The following is a 6,827-nucleotide window of genomic DNA, read 5'->3' as shown; positions in this document are numbered from 1 at the left end:
GTGTGTGTGTGTGTGTGTGTGTGTTAAAACCTTATTTGCATTTTAAAGCACTAAATGGCACTATGTCACTGGCAGCAGGATTCTCTTCCCAACATTAACGAAAGGTTGGGAAGGGGTGTGGGGCAGCCCTGCTGGAATGAGTGGGGGCTTCTGCCCTCCTCTGACTCCAGCATTTCAGCACTGCCTACCAGAGGGGGGCCTTCACCGTTACCTCTCCCCCCACCCTGCCCCATCTTGCTTGCTTCTCCCGTCTTTCCCACTAAGTTCTTCTCCAGTCTTTTGTTCAATGCTGCCATATGTTAATCAGAAAAAAGACCCGATTCCCACTTCAGGGAGAGATCGGAGCCTTCTCCCTCCCCTTCCCCCCCCACCCCTTGATTTTAAGAAAAGGGAAAATGTTTCAAAAGGGCCCATTCCCACAGGGCAGATGCGATGGAGAAGACTTTTAAAAGGGTGCAAAGATAATGGTGCAGGAGAAGAGCTTCCTCATGGGATTAGGCTGAACTAAAACGGGTCGGATCAAAGCAAGGAGCATCCTGGCCTCGCTTCACCCATCCAGTTTGGGCACCCTAGGCTGCGTAGGCCCTGCCTTTCCCCCAGGAGAGGAAGTGATCCTTCCATGCTGCTGGGCAGAGGACCCGATCGATGGCTTGCCTTCTGGCAGGGCCCCTGTCAGCCTGGGAAAGAGGCTGCGTTTCCTTTGTCCCGAGAGTTCCCCAATGCCAGCCTTCGCTTGGCACAGACCCGGAGTCCACTTTCATCCCTCGGGACGTTATCTGGTGATCTCGATAACCCATCAGGCTCAGCAGGGCCTGCGGGAAAAGCAGCTGTGGGGCTCCAGCTTGATCTTCCCTTCCCCTCTCTGGGATGGCCCCCACGTGGGGGGCAGAGGAGAAGTGAGGGGAACGAAAGAGGAAGAAAGCAGAGCTAACCTCCCTTGAGCATCTTTTGCTGTTTCAAGCACACGGTCTAGTTGCACAGATCTACCCGCTGTGCCTTCCAGTTGCCCCTCTGCACTGTTCCTTGCAGCCCTGCCAAACCAGCTTGCTTTGGGAGGAGGCTGAGGCTCCCGAGGGCTTTTCAGGTTAACCTGCAGCCCTTGGAGAAGGTCCAGCCGCTGGGCCTGACCACCTCCTGGCTTCCCTCTGCCCAAGAAGTCAGCCTCCCAAATCTGGGCTCTCCTCGAGTCTCTTGCCCAGTTTCCCGTTGCTTTGCCTCTGTTTCAGTCTCCAGTCCTCCCCCACCGACCACCTAACTGCTAACTGTGACAGGGATCCCTTCCCTCCTCCAAACCCCGTGTCATAGCCTTGCCATCTGAATATTTAAAGCTGCAACTTCTTCTCTGGTTGTCCCGGTTTTAAAAGCGGATAATATTTATTGACAAACAACATTCAACGTTTTGTTTTATTTGAGAGGGGACAGATGGGCAGGCCCTTGGAATTTATTGTTTAAAGAGAAATGTAAAGATTAACTATGTAAAAACCATACTAGCAATTATAACAACGCTGAAACCCATTTGAAACTGCCTCGCTCCTCTCTTTCTTCTGCTAGTGACAATATACCCGAGAGAGCAAAGCCCAACCCCGGGGTGGGGTGGGGTGGGGGTGTTTGCATAAGGCTGTATTAACCAATGTCACTTAACTCTCCGTTTGGATGTCTGTCTGTCTCTGTACATATTTATACATATATTGTTTCTGCATGTCGAAGTCCATCCAATAAAAAAAAATAGTGCAATCTTATAGAGCAATAGCGACTGAATCTCTCTCACCCCCACCCCCCACCCCCCCGTGGGGCCCAAACGCCAGGAGAAATGTTGCACTTGAAAGGATTCTGTACAGGCAGTCCCCGACTTACAACAGCTCACTTACTGACCATCGTTCAAAGTTACGATGGCACTGAATAAAGTGACTTATGACCGTTTTCACAGTTGCGACCTTTGTGGCATCCCCAGGATCACGGGATCGAAATTCAAATTGTTGGCACGCCGACTCGTGTTTAGGACGGTCACAGCATCCCAGGGGTGACGCGATTCCCCTTTTGCGACCGTCTGACAAGCAAAGTCCATGCGGAAGCCAGATTCACTTAACAACCTTGTTACTCAACAACCGCACTGGTTGACTGAACTGTGGCAAGAAATGTCATAAAGTGGGTCAAAAACTCACTTAACAATTGTGTCCGCTTAGCAACGGAAATTTGGGGCTCAGCTGTGGTCATATAAGTCGAGGACTCCCTGTACTTTTTTCCCCCCCCCTTCTCCGCTTTGCATTTCCAGAGTTTTTGCAGTGAATCTTTTAATCATACTTTCCAGCTCTGTTTTCAAGGCATAACAGCTCTGGGTCAGGTACCACTTGCAACTTTTTTGATAAAAAGGAGACAGAGGCTGGGCCTCGTTTCCCATTTCCCTCCCGCACTAATAATAAATGGAAAGGAAGGTCTCTTCCCCACCACCCCCAGCCCTTCTGGCTCAACTTCCCAGATACAGGTGTGGGGAACCTTGGCTCTTTGATGAGTTGTGGACTTCAGCTCCCAGAGTGTCCCATGTTCTGTTTTCTCTTGACACGGGGGTTCCCAACCTTGGCCGCTTTAAAAGTGGACTTCAACTCCCAGAATTCCCAGCTGGGGGATTCTGGGAGTTGCAGCCGACCCCTCTTAAAGTGGCCGAGATAAGAGAGGTGCCTGTTGATTTTGCTGCTGTTTGAAAGAGCACAACGACAAGGGACCTGAAGGAAGCAGGTGACACCTGCCCACAAAGCAGTCCTGGAAACAGCTGGAAAGAGTCAGCCCCTCGCAGCTCCCGTGCCTTCCAGCACATCGTGTGCCTGGCATCTTTGGAGGTTACACCTTTGTAGTAAAACACAATAGCAGCTTCTGTTGAGCAGAGAAGCCGGCTAGGTCCCGGCGGGGCAGGAAAACGCTGGAAAAGAACGTGACCGATTCTCGAAGCCCAGCAGATCTTTCACCCTGTCAGAGGCAATAAAGGGGCACAGGCAGAGATAAACAGAGATAGTGTTTTATTACAATTAGTGTATCAGTCCTAAGTAGGATTGCACTTCCCCCCACCCCAACCCTGCAGGTTTTAAGCCCAAGGTACAAAGCAGAGAGGCGCTGGAAAGCTTTCATTCTTGTTCTCGGCCCTGGATTTCTCTGCTGCAGAAAGTTGAATTTCTGGGAAACGAGCGGGAGACAGGATGAAAGGCAAAGGCCAGAAGGCGCCTTTCCTTAAAAAGGCGACCCCCTGCCTCGCCAGTGTTTGTAGGTTGAACTTTGCAAGGACTTCAGTGGCTTTTTAGTAGTGCATTTACAGTTATTACAATTAGGTGGGTCTTCCCCACCTTCTGCAGTTCAGCCTCTTGTTAGAGCAGAGCGGGGTGTGTGTGTGTGTGTGTGTGTGCAGGGCTGCTAGCCCCTGCCAACCCCCTAGCTGATTATGCCAAATCCTGCATTTGGGCAGCTGCTTCGGTTGGCAAGCTGGCACCAGCAAACGTTGGAAAGGGCTTCGCTCTCCACCCTCTGAGTCCAGCCAGTTATCCCTCCTGGCTGCCGCAGAGTGTGGGGAAGATGGGAGCTGTAGTCCAACTTATCTGGAGGCCACGCAGCTGAGAAAAGTTGAGTACAATGGAGAAGGCGGGCGAGGAACCGGAGCCGCACCTGGCTCTTTCATCCCTCTGCTGCGGCTCCCTGTTGCTCAAAATATGTGTCACAACGCACCAGCACAAGGTTTATTGTGCTTTTCGACCCCCGGTAGGCCAATCATGGATAAATCCAAAAAAAGAAGTTTCAGAAGAAAACAACATTTAATGGTACATGGGCAGATTCATTTGCAACACACTACAGGTTTTTTTATACATGGCATAAAGGTAAAAAACACGATCTATGCAGCGTTATCTTCATTTTAGATGTCAAAAGGGTTTCGTGGCTCCCCGTGTTTTCTGTGGGAAACGGGTCCAAAGGGCTCTTTGAGTGTTTAAGGTTGCTGACGCCTCTTTATGCCAGGCGGAAAACTCATTTCCCGGATTTCTCCCTGCGAAGGGTCAGAAAATATGCGCGGCCCGTTTAAATCTTGGCCCCGCCCCCAAGCACGTAGGTGGGCAGGTCCTTGCGTTCTCCACGTGGAGGAGGGGGATCCCCGCCCCCCATGATGTAATCCTCGAGCCTGAGTCGTGATGCGAAATCACTCCACTGCGGAGCCGAGTGCTGATTGGCTGAGCCGGCTGGTACTACGAGGGTGTTTCCCCGCGGCTCAACCAAGCTTTCCGGCGAGGGGCAGCTCTGTTTTGGTTCCTGCCGATTGGCTGCTTTGCCTAGGAGCCCCGCCCAGGCGCGGGATAGACAAGAATTAATTCTTTCATCTGATAGGAGCTGTAGGTATCCCAACTAGGTCAATTAAATTTATTTGCACCCCCCTCCAATCTCATCACATGGTTAGAAGTGCATAGCATTTAATTCCCGATGCTGGATCCAGCATTTTATTCATTGATGATTTATATTCCAATACTTGGACGCTTCCAACGTTTCTGGGCCACCTGCAAACCTAAGTCCCAAAATTGGAAAGCCACCACATCTTTGGTTAAATATGGCCATCAGTCAAGAGTAGCATAGATGGACCTTCTCCAAACTGGATTCTGAGCTCATAAAGAAGTAATTACCGGTTGCTCCATTTGATCGATTGACGGACTACGTGCCAATAAGTTGTTTTTGACTCCTAGCTGCCGCAGAGAGAGATGTTCTCCCATAACATCTGCCCTAAACTGGTCCTTCAGGTCTTCCAACTATGCCTCCATTGCTATGGCCACTGAGTTCCTTCACCTGGCTGCTGGTTGTCCCCTTCTCTTTCCTTCCACCTTTTCCAGCATCGACAATATGACATCAAGTCATTGTTGACTCTGAGCGATAATATAGATTTTTTCCCTGGAGGATCTTCCCCAATGTGGTCTTTTAGGTCTTCCAATAGTGAATCCATCACCACTGCAGCTGAATCTGTCCACCTGGCTGGGTTGTCTTCTCTTTCCTTCCACTTTTCCCACCATCGGAGCCTTCTCCAGAGAGCTCGGCCTTCACATAATATGTCCAAAGTAGGGTCATTTGTGGTCATTTGTTTGATGACCCATTGGTTGCTTCCTTGGCTGTCCACGGCCTTCTCAACAATCTTTTCCAAGACCAACATTCAAAGGCATTAATACTCTTCCTATGTTGCTTCTTCAAAAAGTCAACTTTAGATTCCATAGAGGCAATCATGACTTGCATGGTTCTGATCTTCAAAGGTTTAGACCTGTCACAACATTTCAATATCTTCTTCAAGGCCGTCAGCTGCTAATCTGCTAGGGCCTTTAATGTTGATGGTTGACTTGTTGGCTCTTCTGCCTTGAACTTTCCAGACTGCAGGAACCCGCTAGGGCAGCACTTTTATTCATTTAAAACATTGATATAGCCACCCATTTTCTAACCAACTCTGGGTGCCGTTCAACCATCCTGGACAGCACACCTTGTTCATTACCTCTGGAGCTATACAGGTTAAAATCTGTCCTTTGAATTCTTTGGGAAACCGATTTGAATCTAGTGCAGCACCTACCATAGATATAAAACTACTAAACTAGGGAAGCCGTTTTTCCTGTTTCTGTACATACTTAGAAGAGTAGCTGGAAGAAACTGGGGTTGCCTTCTTCTGAGATGAACATGGGTTCAATACAAAGCTGCTAGAAAATATTATAATTAGTAGTAATAGTAATAGAAGCAGTGGGAGTAAGAACTTCAGTCATGTGAATTAGCAAACTAGGCCACCAACCACTGCTATTTAGAGGTAGACTGCCCCAAACATGTAGGTTCTGCTAGCCACGGTAATTAGTAGGCTGTCTTGACTGAGGATTATAATAGCCGACCGGTGTCAGGCTGAGAAAGGCCATTTTAGATAACACAGAATAGAAGAATTCCTAGGTTGCCCAAGTGACTTGGAGGATGAACATGAAGAAAACGGGGAGTTTTGCAGAAAAATAACATTAAAAAAAACAAAACGGGGAAAATCTAAATAGTTGGGAAGGAATCTGGAAATAAAAAAAAAGTCCAGTCAGAATGGAGCACCTTGTTGGGGAAACTGCCTGGACTTAGAGCTTATTAAAGCAGTCAACACATCTAGTGGCAGTGAATTCCAGAGGTTTGATCTTCAGTTTACTCTGTACTTGCAAGAGAAACGTTTCCCCAAACTTTCTTTGCTGGTGGTGTGATGTATTTTTGTAATTTTATTGATCTGGACTGAAACGTTCAAGCCTCTTTGATTTGGGGGTGCCTTTCTTGGAATGATCCGAGGCAGAGCCGGTCTTGTTTGCAGACTCCGTGGCTGGCTTCCCTTGAATCCTTCCTTGCGTTGTGGTTCTATGTTGCCTTTTCCCAACTCTTCTCCTCCTGCTCTCACTCCACTTTTATTGCAGTATTGTGGGCTTCCCTCTCAGTCTGATAGCCACAAATTCCAATCATAAACTGCTATAAAAGCTTCAAACCACCCTCTGGAAAATCCCTCTGGACCCATGGAGGGTATTTGCAGCAAAGAAAACGTACAGCGCGTGAAGGAATCTATTACACAATCTCTTGTCAGCTCACCCTATTTCCCAAAGACCTGAGGGCAGAACAAGAAGTAACGGTTGGAAACTTATCAAAGAGAAATCCAACCCAGAATTAAGGAGAAACTTTCAGTCAGCGAGAATAATTAACCGGTGGAACAGCTTGCCTGTTGTTGCTTCTCCATCATTTAAGACAAAATTAGACAGCCAATTTGTCCGAAATGGTACAGGATCTCCTGCTTGAGCAGGGGGTTGGACTAGAAGACCTCTAAGGTC

This window comes from Vipera ursinii, assembly GCF_947247035.1.
Source record: "Vipera ursinii genome assembly, chromosome: 13".
Taxonomy (NCBI): Eukaryota; Metazoa; Chordata; class Lepidosauria; order Squamata; family Viperidae; genus Vipera; species Vipera ursinii.
The sequence above is the reverse complement of the archived record's forward strand: the minus strand, read 5'-3'. Positions refer to the sequence as shown.